Source organism: Arachis ipaensis, chromosome B10 (genome assembly GCF_059453495.1).
Source record: "Arachis ipaensis isolate K30076 ecotype BB chromosome B10, ASM5945349v1, whole genome shotgun sequence".
Taxonomy (NCBI): Eukaryota; Viridiplantae; Streptophyta; class Magnoliopsida; order Fabales; family Fabaceae; genus Arachis; species Arachis ipaensis.
Genome location: NC_142435.1, coordinates 71,455,443 through 71,468,182, shown reverse-complemented (window position 1 = coordinate 71,468,182; position 12,740 = coordinate 71,455,443). Strand labels below are relative to the sequence as shown.

At 37.2% G+C, this 12,740-nt stretch overlaps 1 non-coding gene across 1 annotated transcript; it reads left to right on the top strand.

Annotated features, from left to right (window-relative positions):
• Positions 1 to 488: 488 nt before the first annotated feature.
• Positions 489 to 596, top strand: LOC148580380 (small nucleolar RNA R71). The gene has a single exon (XR_015897323.1). It is a non-coding gene; the product is annotated as a small nucleolar RNA R71 (small nucleolar RNA).
• Positions 597 to 12,740: the final 12,144 nt, after the last annotated feature.

The window sequence follows — 12,740 nt, the reverse complement described above, 5'->3', positions numbered from 1 at the left end:
ATTATTGTTGTTGAAGCCTTGTTGAGGCCTCTGTTGATCCTTCCATGAGAGGTTTGGATGATTTCTCCATGAAGGATTATAGGTGTTTCTATAGGATTCTCCCATGTAATTCACCTCTTCCATTGCTGGATTCTCAGGATCATAAGCTTCTTCTTCAGATGAAGCTCTTTGGTACTGCATGTTGCTGCTTGTATACCAGACAGACTCTGAGAACTCATATTGACTTGCTGAGTCAATATTTTGTTCTGAGCCAAGATGGCATTCAGAGTATCAATCTCAATAACTCCTTTCTTTTGATTTGTCCCATTATTCACAGGATTCTTTTCAGAAGTGTACATGAATTGGTTATTTGCAACCATTTAAATGAGTTCCTAAGCTTCTGCAGGCATCTTCTTCAGATGAAGAGATCCTCCATCAGAGCTGTCTAATGACATCTTGGACAGTTCAGATAGACCATCATAGAAAATACCTATGATGCTCTATTCGGAAAGCATGTCAGAAGGACACCTTCTGATCAATTGCTTGTATCTTTCCCAGGCTTCATAGAGGGATTCGCCTTCCTTCTGTCTAAAGGTTTGGACTTCTACTCTAAGCTTGCTCAATTTTTGAGGTGAAAAGAATTTTGCCAAGAAGGTATTGACTAGCTTTTTCCAAGAGTTCAGGCTTTCTTTGGGTTGTGAATCCAACCATGTTCTAGCTCTGTCTCTTACAGCAAAGAGAAAAAGCATAAGTCTATAAACCTCGAGATCAACCCCATTGGTCTTGACAGTGTCACAGATTTACAAGAATTTAGCTAAGAACTGATGAGGGTCTTCCAATGGAAGTCCATGAAACTTGCAATTCTGTTGCATTAGAGAAACTAATTGAGGCTTAAGCTCAAAGTTGTTTGCTCCAATGGCAGGGATTGAGATGCTTCTCCCATAGAAGTCGGGAGTAGGTACAATGAAGTCACCAAGCACCTTCCTAGCATTGTTTGCATTGTTGTTGTTTTCGGCTGCCATGTCTTCTTCTCGTTTGAAAAGTTCTGTTAGGTCCTCTATAGAGAGTTGTACTTTAGCTTCTTTTAGCTTTCTCTTCAAGGTCTTTTCATATTCAGGATCAGCTTCAACAAGAATGCCCTTGTCCTTGCTCCTGCTCATATGAAAAGAGAGGAGAAGAAAATATAGAATCCTCTATGTCACAGTATAGAGATTCCTTGAGGTGTCAGAGGTAAAGAAGAATAGAAGGAGAAGGTAGAAAAGAAAGAATTTGAACTTATCAAGAGGGATAGAATTCGAATTGTACATTGAGGTGGAGTGTTAGTCCATAAATAGAAGGAGGTGAGAAGAGGGGAAGAATTTTCGAAATTAAAGTAAAATAATTTTGAAATAATTAAAAGAAATTTTGAAAATTTGGTAAATGATTTTTGAAAATTAAGATTGGGAAAGAAATTAAGTGATTTTTGAAAAAGATTTTGAAATTAAAAATCAAAAAGATATGATTGAAAATTAATTTTGAAAACGATGTGATTGAAAAGATATGATTTGAAAAAAATTTGATTTTGAAAAATTATGAAAATTTGAAAAAGATTTGAATTAAAAACAAAATCTTCCCTCTAGTGTCCTCCTGGCATTAAACGCCCAGAATGGCATCCATTCTAGTGTTTAACGCCCAAAATGCTACCTTTTTGGGCGTTTAACGCACAGCCAGGTACCCTGGCTGGCATTTAAACGTCAGTTTTTCTTCTTCACTGGGCGTTTTGAACGCCCAACTTTTTCTGTGTAATTCCTCTGCTGCATGTTCTGAATCTTCAATTCTTTGTATTATTGACTTGAAAAGACACAATTTTGAAAAAAAAAAATTTCAAATTTTAATGATGAGAATCAATCAAAATGCAACTAATCATGGAAAACTAAGATTAAACAAACAATGCATGAAAGACACCAAACTTAGAAATTTTCATATTAGAGACACTAATAAATTGAAAATGCATATGAAAAACAACAAAACACACAAAACAAGAGAATTTAAAGATCAGAGCAAGGAAATCATCAAGAACAACTTGGAGATGAATGAAGAACATAATGCATATATTCGAAAAATGCAAGAAGAATAAAGACATGCAGGACACCAAACTTAAAATTAGACGCTAGACTCAAACAAGAAACATAAAAATGTTTTTGGTTTTTTGATTTTATAAAATTTTTTTGTAATTTTTTTTTTCGAAAATTAGGTGGAAAAAGAAAACAAGGACTTTAAAATACTTAATGAGAATTCCAAGAATCATGCAATGTTAGTCTAAAACTCCGGTCCAGGAATTAGACATGGCTTACTAGCCAGCCAAGCCTTCAATAAAAGCTTTGGTCCAAAACACTAGACATGGCCAATGGCCAGCTAAGCTTTAGCAGATCATTACTTTCAACAGCAAAATTGATAGAAATCAACAAGCTCTTGTGATGATAAGTTGAAACCTCGGTCCAAAAGTTTAGACATGGTTTCACAACCAGCCAGACTTCAACAAATCATCATGAAACTCTAGAATTCATTCTTAAAAACTCTGAAGAATAGAATAGAAATATTATTTTTTTTGTATTTTTTTGTATTTTTGAAAATTTTTTTCGAAAATAAAAAGTAAAAAGCTTAAACATAAAATAAAATTACCTAATCTAAGCAACAAGATGAACCGTCAGTTGTCCAAACTCGAACAATCCCCGGCAACGGCGCCAAAAACTTGGTGCACAAAATTGTGATCATCAATGGCACCAACAGCTTGGTACGCACAATTGTAATCTCAACTCTTTGTCACAACTCCGCACAACTAACCAGCAAGTGCACTGGGTCGTCCAAGTAATAAACCTTACGTGAGTAAGGGTCGATCCCACAGAGATTATTGGCTTGAAGCAAGCTATGGTCATCTTGTAAATCTTAGTCAGGCAGATTCAAGTGGTTATGGAAAATTGATAATTAAAAGATGAATAAAATATAAGATAGGATAGAGATACCTATGTAATTCATTGGTGAGAATTTCAGATAAGCGTATGAAGATGCTTTGTTCCTTCTGAACTTCTGCTTTCCTATTGCCTTCTTCCAATCATTCATACTCCTTTCCATGGCAAGCTTATGTTAGGTTTCACCGTTGTCAATGGCTACTTCCCGTTCTCTCAGTGATTATGGTCCAAATGTGCTGTCACCGCACGGCTAATCAGCTGTTGGTTCTCGATCATGTTGGAATAGGATCCATTGATCCTTTTGCGTCTGTCACTATGCCCAACACTCGCGAGTTTGAAGCTCGTCACAGTCATCCCTTCCCAGATCCTACTCGGAATACCACAGACAAGGTTTAGACTTTCCGGATCTCAGGAATGCTGCCAATTGATTCAAGCCTATACCACGAAGACTCTGATCTCATGGAATGGAAGGCTCGGTTGTCAGGCAAGGCAACCATGCGTCATGAACTAGGAGGCTAAGAGATACGCACTCAAGCTATTGCAAGTAGAACGGAAGTGGTTGTCAGGCACGTGTTCATAGGTGAGAATGATGATGAGTGTCACGGATCATCACATTCGTCAGGTTGAAGAACGAGTGTATATCTTAGAGAAGAAGTAGGCGTGAATTGAATAGAAAAACAATAGTACTTTGCATTAATTCATGAGGAACAGCAGAGCTCCACACCTTAATCTATGGTGTGTAGAAACTCCACCGTTGAAAATACAAAACTGATAATGGTGATCATTGGCTTCGGCCCCAGAGAGGGATCCAGAAGAACCAAGATCAATAGTATGATCAAGTGTGTAAAATACAATAGCAAAAGGTCCTATTTGTAGAAAACTAGTAACCTAGGATTTACAGAAATGAGTAAATGATGTAGAATCCACTTCCGGGCCCACTTGGTGTGTGCTTGGGATGAGCATTGAAGCTTTCACGTGTAGAGCCTTTTCTTGGAGTTAAACGCCAGCTTTTGTGCCAGTTTGGGCGTTTAACTCCAGCTTTTATGCCAGTTCTGGCATTTTGACGCCAGAATTTCTATGATGACTTGGAATGCCGGTTTGGGCCATCAAATTTCGAACAAAGTATAGACTATTATATATTGCTGGAAAGCTCAGGATGTCTACTTTCCAACGCAATTGAGAGCGCTCCAATTAGGCTTTTGTAGCTCCAGAAAATTCACTTCGAGTGTAGGGAGGTCAGAATCCAATAGCATCTACAATCCTTTTTCAGCCTCTGAATCAGATTTTTGCTCAGGTCCTTTAATTTCAGTCAGAAAATACCTGAAATCACAGAAAAATACACAAACTCATAGTAAAGTCCAGAAATGTGATTTTTATTTAAAAACTAATAAAAACATAATAAAAACTAACTAAAATATACTAAAAACATACTAAAAAAATGCCAAAAAGCGTATAAATTATCCGCTCATCAGCGCCACAACACACTCACACACATGCCCCACCACTGGCGCTCTCCTTAGCACTTGCATCAGCACTCACTAGGAAGCACCACAACACACACACACAACACAAACACACATGCACCACCACTGGCGCTCTCCCTAGCGCTTGCACCAGCGCTCACCAGGGAGTGCCACACAACACACACACACTCACATGCACATACAAGGGCAGCGCTCATTCCAGCGCTCATGCCAGCGCTCTCCCCAACGAGCGCCCCTCTCCCACACTCTTCACCACACCTTGACATGACTTGACCCCATCTCACAAGCATCAACCAAGGGCGCTCTCCACCTCAAGCTCACTCATGAGCGTCACCAACAAAGGCATCGCTGGGGACAATGGCTGCACTCACTTGGGTGCTCTCCTGGGCACTCACCCAAGAGCACCTTCGATACTGAACCAAGGAAATTTAGGGTTCTATGTGTACGCACAACACGGTATGTGTATGCACAAGAAGAAAATGGCTAACGCTCTCAAGTCACGCTCGTAAGGAAGCGTAGCACTCTCCTGGGAGGAGCAACGCCGCACTCAGCGCTCAATCCCAAGCTTACAAGCGAGCGTGTTCAATGAGTAACCCAAGAGGAAATTTGGACTTGTGCGTACGCACATCCCCTGGTGCGCACGCACACTAAGTGGTGCTCTCTTTTCACGCTCATCACCAAGCGTCAGATCCAAGCACCAAAATGGAAAGTCCAAAGGCCCAGATATAGAAGTGAAGACTTTAGGGAGAACACTATAAATAGAAGGAGTTTTCAACTCATTAGAGGGCTGGGAGACTTAGCTTTTACACACTTTACATTCTGCACTTTTACTTTTGCTTGTATTCAGTTTTAGTTTACTTTCATGCAATTTTAATTTCTTTCAATTGTTCTTAGAGTGATGATCAACTAAACCCCCACTCATTAGGAGAGGAGCTCTATTGTAATTCAAAATGAATTAATGAAATTCTTCTTCTTCTCAATCCGTTTGTTGTAGCTAAAGGAAAGCTTTTGTGCTTCAAAGATCTATTCACTACCGAGAGGGGGTTTGGATTTATTAGAATCTCTATGTGAGCCTTGAGATAGGGATCATAGAATTTAGTTTGAAGTTTCTCCCTCATAATCCTTTTGATCAATACATTCTTAGTTGGTATGTGACATATAACCTCTTTGAATTGAGGTCCTCAGGGTTGTGTGGCTCTTGGATTAGAAATTGAACCTCACCTCCTCTCATGAACAATTAGATCAAGAGATTGGCGATTGATTGTGTTAAGAGAAATTGAGTTGTCAATAGATTGGAATTCAATAAATTATAATCCGCCATAGATCTACTTCATATGATTGAGAAAGAAGTTGAGACCCATCGATTCATGAAGGATCAAACATCTCCGATCCCTAATGAATATCACCCATTGTTGTTCTTCATTTCAATTGCTTTGAATTCCTTATTTCCTTTGATTTCCAGCACCCAAAATCCCTTTTACATTTCATGCTGTTTACATTCTATTGCCATTTAAATTCATGCTTTTACTTTCTTGCCATTTAGGTTTCAATTTTTTAATTTCTTGTCATTTAAGTTTCCACTCTTTACTATTAGAGTATTTTTCCTTAAGCTCTTTATTATTCATCAATTTAGATTCAACATATTTACTTTCTTTGTTAATTATATTTTGATCATTCAATTACACAAAATCATCAAAAATTTGTTTGACTAGAGAAATCACTTAACTAAAATTGCTCAATCTATCAATCCCTGTGGGATTGACCTCACTCAGTGAGTTATTACATGACTACAACCTGGTATACTTGCTGGAGGAATTTATGTTGTGTAATTTCTACTCATCAAGTTTTAAGCGCCGTTGCCGGGGACTGATTTAGATTGACAATGATTAAGTTGGTGATACTCTAGATTAAGCACTTTTCTTTTGTTTTCTTTAAGCACACTAACTGTTTGACACTTTTTGTCATCTAACTCTAACAACACTCTAGCACTAGAATGTCCATTTTTCAATTTGTTTTGGTTTGTGTTTATGCCAGGAAGAAGAAAAGTAGGATCAACCTCCTTTGATTCTAAGCTAGAGAGAACCTTCTAGAGACTAAGGACAGAAGCTAGAGGGAAAAGGGTAGTTGGTGAAGAGGAGCCATCTGAAGAAGACTTAGACCAAGTCATGGAGGATGATATACACAATCATCATGAAGAGGTGGCCAACAACAATGCCCAACCTACCAGAAGGGTGTTGGCCTCTTACACTATCTCCAATCCCAGACACTATGGAAGCAGTAACCTCACTCCAAATGTTCATGCAAACAACTTTGAGTTAAAGCCTCAATTCATCACTTTGGTTCAGAACAACTGCTCCTATGGAGGAGGTCCTCTTGAAGACCCCAACCAACACTTGTTGGTTTTCCTGAGGATTGACTAATGGATCCTTGCTAGTAAAGAATTCACAAATAAGTTCTCGTTGCAAGTATAGTTTCTAAACTAACAATAATCCTTTCGTACAAAAACTTGTTTGTCACTAAAGCAAACCCAATTAAATTAAACCGATGTATTTAAACCTTGGATCGTCTCTCAAGGAATTGCAGGGAGGTGTATTTATTATTGGTTATGGAAGATTATCTTTTTGGGGTTTTTGAATAAGGAAAAAGAAAAATAAATTTCAAGAAAGTAAATTAATAATTAAGAAACTCTTAGCAAGGTATGAAAAATGGACGTCCTATCCTAGTTATCCTTATCAATTGTGATGAGAATTGTTCATTGCTCCCACTTAGTTAACCCTTACTAAATAAAGAAAAGTCAAGTGGACTAATCAACTTGATTCCTCAAGTCCTAGTCAACTCCTAAGGAAAGACTAGCTTTAGAGGGATCCAAATCAACTAGCAAATTCCAATTATCAACCAACAAAGGAATTTGATAACTCAAGTGTCTCTAATTAATCAATTCAAGCTAAGAATGTAAAAAGCTGAATTAAAATCATAAATATGAAATACCTCAAATTGCATTAAATAAGAAAATCAATTCTAACATGGAGTTCATAAACCAAATTGTCAACATAAAGTAATCAACAAGGAAAATAAATAAACTAGAAATCTAGAACAAATAAAAGTAGAAGAGAGATCAAATTAAAGGAACATTGAACCTGGAATTGAGAAGGAATGAACCTAAACTAAGAGAAATCCTAAATCCTAAAACCTAGAGAGAGGAGAGAGCCTCTCTCTCTAAAAACTACATCTAAAACCTAAATTGTGAGTAATGAATGAATATCTTGATTCCCTCATTCTCCAGCCTCTATTATGTGTTCCCGGGCTTGGAAATAGGCCGAGAAGGAGCCCAGAAATTGCCCCCAGCGCTTTCTGTAACTTTTTGCATGTGGCGTCTGTCATGCGTGTGCGTCATTTGGCGATTTTTCTTGTCCCGCGTACGTGTCAGTCACGCGTACGCATCGCTCGTGTTCTGCGCTAGGGACGCGTCCGCGTCGTCCATGCGTGCGCGTCACTGTCAGTTTCTAAAAACTTAATTTTCTCGCGTTCCTTTCACTTTTGCATGCTTCATCTCCATCCTCTAGGTCATTCCTGCCCTATAAAGCCTGAAAACACTGAACATACGGATCACGGCATCGAATGGTATAAAGAAGGATTAAAATACATAAATTAAAGGCTTAGGAAGCAAGTTTTCAACCATGAGACAAAACTAGGAAGGAATTGTAAAACCATGCAAATTATATGAATAAGTGAGCAAAGACTTAATAAAAACCACTCAAATGAGCATAAGATAAATCATAAAATAGTGGTTTATCAACCTCCCCACACTTAAACATTAGCATGTCCTCATGCTAAATTCAAGAGAAACTGAAAAAGAGTGAAGGCAGAATGGTAGAATCTATGCAATTGCAATATTTTTAAATGCAAGCTACCTATATGAATCATGCAATTCTAATTACTATCCACCTATATATATATAAAGCTTACATGTGGTTAGATTGAGTCAAATTTTCAAGGAATCATTTATGCACAAGCAAGGGCTAAATCATATTAAAACACATTCACAGTTGAGTTGAGTTAATCAAAAGAGTTCACAAACTTGTAAGACAAGCAATGATCAAACATGGACATATGGAAGTGAGCTATTGAACCCTCACTGGATTTGTATATGCACTCTAATCACTCAGTGTTTGGGGTTAATCACTCTACACTTCTCTAGTCATGCTTTCTAAGACTTTGTTCTTCATCTAACTAATCAACAACTATTTAATGTACAAATGCAAACATCATGAGGTCTTTTCAAGGTTGTAATGGGGTTAAGGCAAAGGTGAGAATATATGTATGGCCAAGTGAGCTATAAATTGAATCCTTGATTAGTCTAAGATCTCACCTAACATACACATACTCTATACAACTCTAAAATTATGCCTAGCCACCCAAATTTCTCATTTTTGTATCACATACTCATGCATCAAATTATCTTTATTTTCATCACATGTGCATTGATCTTTTACTAAACTCATTATTGGGGTAATTTTGTCCCCTAAGCTTATTTATTTAATTATAGGATTTTTTTTCGAAAATAAACATAACATATCAATGCAGATGGTATTTTAATTATTTTGGTCTCACATGAGCATGCACCAAAATTCCAAGTACTTTGTCAATTTAACACTTTCCTATCAACCCAAGTTCCCACGGTTCCCTACACTTAATTGATACACAATCTCTATCTTAAGCTAACCAAAGATTCAATTGGGATATTTGATTTGTTTTTCTGCTTAAGGTTAGTGATGTGGTAAAATACAAAACAAATGGGGATTAAAAGGCTCAAGGTGGCTAACAAAGGTAATTGAAGGAGTAGGCTATTTGGGATAAATGAGTTAATAACAAATGATGGCCTCAATCATATGCAAGCATGTAAATACATTAAATAGTGGACATATAGAATGGAACAAAGTAAAGTCTGCAATCATAGTGAAGAAACACACAGGAATAAAATATTATGGCTAAATAATGTAACCATGCTATTAAGCTCAAAAACTCACGGGTTGTGTGTTCTTTTGCTCAAAAACCATATATCAGTTATGTATATCATGCAAGTAATGATAAAGAGCTTCAACTCAAATCAATGTGAATCTTTAAATGGCTTTTCTAAAAATAAATATATTCCTTGAAAATGTCATCAATTGACCAACATTTATTGTTATATATATGTATATACTAAGTGGATTATTGTGATTATGAAAATCTAAAAATTTCTAGTTTACTCTCTGTTTTCAATTAAACCAAATTCTCATATGCTAAAAAGGGTAAACTAAACTTAATAATCAATATTTTTCTATATCACAACTAATAAACTAAGAGTGCAAATCAAGCTAAATATCTAAGATATATACAGCCCAAAGTGCAAAATGTAATAAAGTAGAAATAAACAGAAATACAGTAAAGGAAAATGTGCAAGCACTGAAAGGTAAGATAAAGTAAAATAAAATAAAAATACAGAAAATAAAACAAAATAGGATGAAAAGGTCTAAAATGGTTCACCAAAATAAGATCCGCCAGAGATGGCGACCTCTCCACACTTATATCATAGCACCGTCCTCGATGCTCAGTCAAGCTGGGTGTGAAGGGTCGTCACCTCCTGAAGGGTGTGCTGCTGCTGGCTCTGTGGGCTCTGGCAGTGTAGGAGCCTGTGGCTCTACCTGTATAGGGGCCTGTGGCTCTGCCTGTTATGTCTGCTGAGGCTCCTCCTGCTACGCTGCCTCTACCTATTCCTCCTCCTCCTGCTCATCTGCCTCCTCCTTAGATGGCTCCGATGGTGTGTCAGGCTCGGAGGGGATGTCAGTGTGTCCCGACCTGATCATCAGCTTCAGATGCTGGTAACGTCGCTTACTGCGATGCTCAGACCACTTATAACACCGCTGGTTATGGTGCTCGATCTAATACAGGCGCTCAAAGAGTCGGTGCACTAGGTGATAGATGGGCTGGGAAGCGGGTGAGGGTGCTGTGGGTGTGGGTGGTGCAGTAGAGGATGTGGCTGCGTCAGCGGAGGCAGTAAGAGAAGGAGGTCTGTGGCCCAGAGCTTCGAACCTATTTCCGTGTGGGATGATCTTTCTGCAGTCGGCAGCTGGTGGCCTTGATAAACCACTATTTTATGGTTTATCTTGTACTCAATTGAGTGGTTTTTATTAACTCTTTACCCACTTATTCATATTATTTGCATGGTTTTATATTTCCTTCCTAATTATGTGTTTAGATTGAAAACATGCTTCTTTGATCTTATATTTGCTTATTATTAATCCTCTCTTATTACCATTAGATACCTTGATATGTGTGTTAAGTGTTTTCAGATATAATAAGGCAGGAATGGCTTGGAGGATGGGAAGAAAGCATGCAAAAGTGGAAGGAATGTAAGAAGTTGGAGAAATTGCTAAGCTGTCCAGCCTGACCTCTCTGCACTCAAATGGCTATAACTTTAGCTACAGAGGTCCAAACGACGCGGTTCTAGTTGCGTTGGAAAGCTAACGTTCGGGGCTTCGATTTGATATATAATATGTTGTAGTTCCTCTGACGCTAGACGACGCCACCGCGTGATCCATGCGGCCGCGTTGCAATGACGGAAATCCAGCGTGGCAAAATTCGAACCCAGCGAATTCTGGACTGTTTTTGACCCAGTTTGCGGCCCAGAAAACACAGATTAGAGGCTATAAAGTGGAAGAATGTATCCATTTATGGGAGGCATTCATATTCACAATTTTAGGAGTAGATGTAGTTTTTAGAGAGAGAGGTTCTCTCCTCTCTCTTAGGATTAGGATTTAGGACTTCTCTTAGTTTAGAGTGACTCTCAAATCCCAGGTTCAATGTTCCTTTAATTTATGTTTCTCTTTTATTTTGATACTTTTATTTTCATTTGATTTATGTGGCCCAATTGGCTTATGAACTTTTCATGATTAAGATTTGAATGTTCTATTCATTATAATTCGAGGTATTTCAGATTTAAGATTGCTTTGCTTTATTTATAAGTGCTTTCAATTTAACTTACACATTTTCTTCCTTTTGACTTTGGTTAAATAATTGGTAACTCTTGAGTTATCAAACTCATTGTTGATTGAGAATTGAAATTCTTCAAGAATTAATTCATCCACTTAACTTACCTTCATAGTTAGAGGTTAATAAAGTGGGAGAAAAATTCAATTCTCATTACAATTGATAAGGATAACTGGGATAGGACCTCCAGTCTTCATACCTTGCCAAAAACTTATTTTACAGTTATTTATTTATTTTACTTGTCATTTAAATATATCTGTGCACATTGCCCAAACTCCAAATTTCTCAAAACCCCCCAATTTACAATCTTCATAACCAATGATAAGAACATACCTCCCTGCAATTCCTTGAGAAGACGACCCGAGGTTTAAATACTCGGTTATCAATTTTAAAAGGGGTTTGTTACTTGTGACAACCAAAACGTTTGTACGAAAGGATTTCTGTCGGTTTAGAGACTATATCTACAATGCGACCGTTTTTATGACATTCTTTACTGGCAAAAATCTTAACGTCAAAATGGCGCCGTTGCCGGGGAATTGCAAACATGTGCCTTATTATTGGTTATTGTAAATATTTGCTTTTTGATTTGTTTTTATTTTTATTTTTTATTAAATTAAGAGGTTATTGATTTTTATTTTAAATTTTTTTTATCTTATCTTATCTTATTTCAAAAGTCAAATTTCAAAATTCAAATATAAAAAAAAAATTTAAAAAAAAAATTTCAAATTTAAAAAAAAAATCTTCAAATTTCAAATTTCAAAAATTTAAAAATTCAAATTTTAAAATTTAATTTTCAAATTCAAAATTTAAATAACCTTTTAATTTAGATTTATTTTTATTTTTGTTTTTAATTTTTTATTTGCTACTATGAACTCTCACCCCTTTGGCTATGAGTCTGGTTACAATAATGTTGCAGGAAGAAGAAATTACAATGAGAGCAGGCATCAAGGTTGGCACAATTAAAGATGGGAGGAGCCACAAGGATTTGATCAACCCTCATGGCAACAACCACCTCCAATGGACTATCAACAACCACCACCATATGCCTATGAACCCTTTCCTCAACACAACTTTGGACCACCATACTCACAAGCCTCTTTCCGCCATTCACCTCCATATGACCCTAACCCTCAACCACCATACCAACCACCTTATGAGCCATATGAACCATATATAGAACCACCCCAATTCCAACCCAATTACTCACAAGAAGCACCACTTCAATATTCACCATCTCCATATCCATCAATCCAAGAGCACTATGATCCTATTTATGAAAGCTGAGTGAATCAAGAGGCAA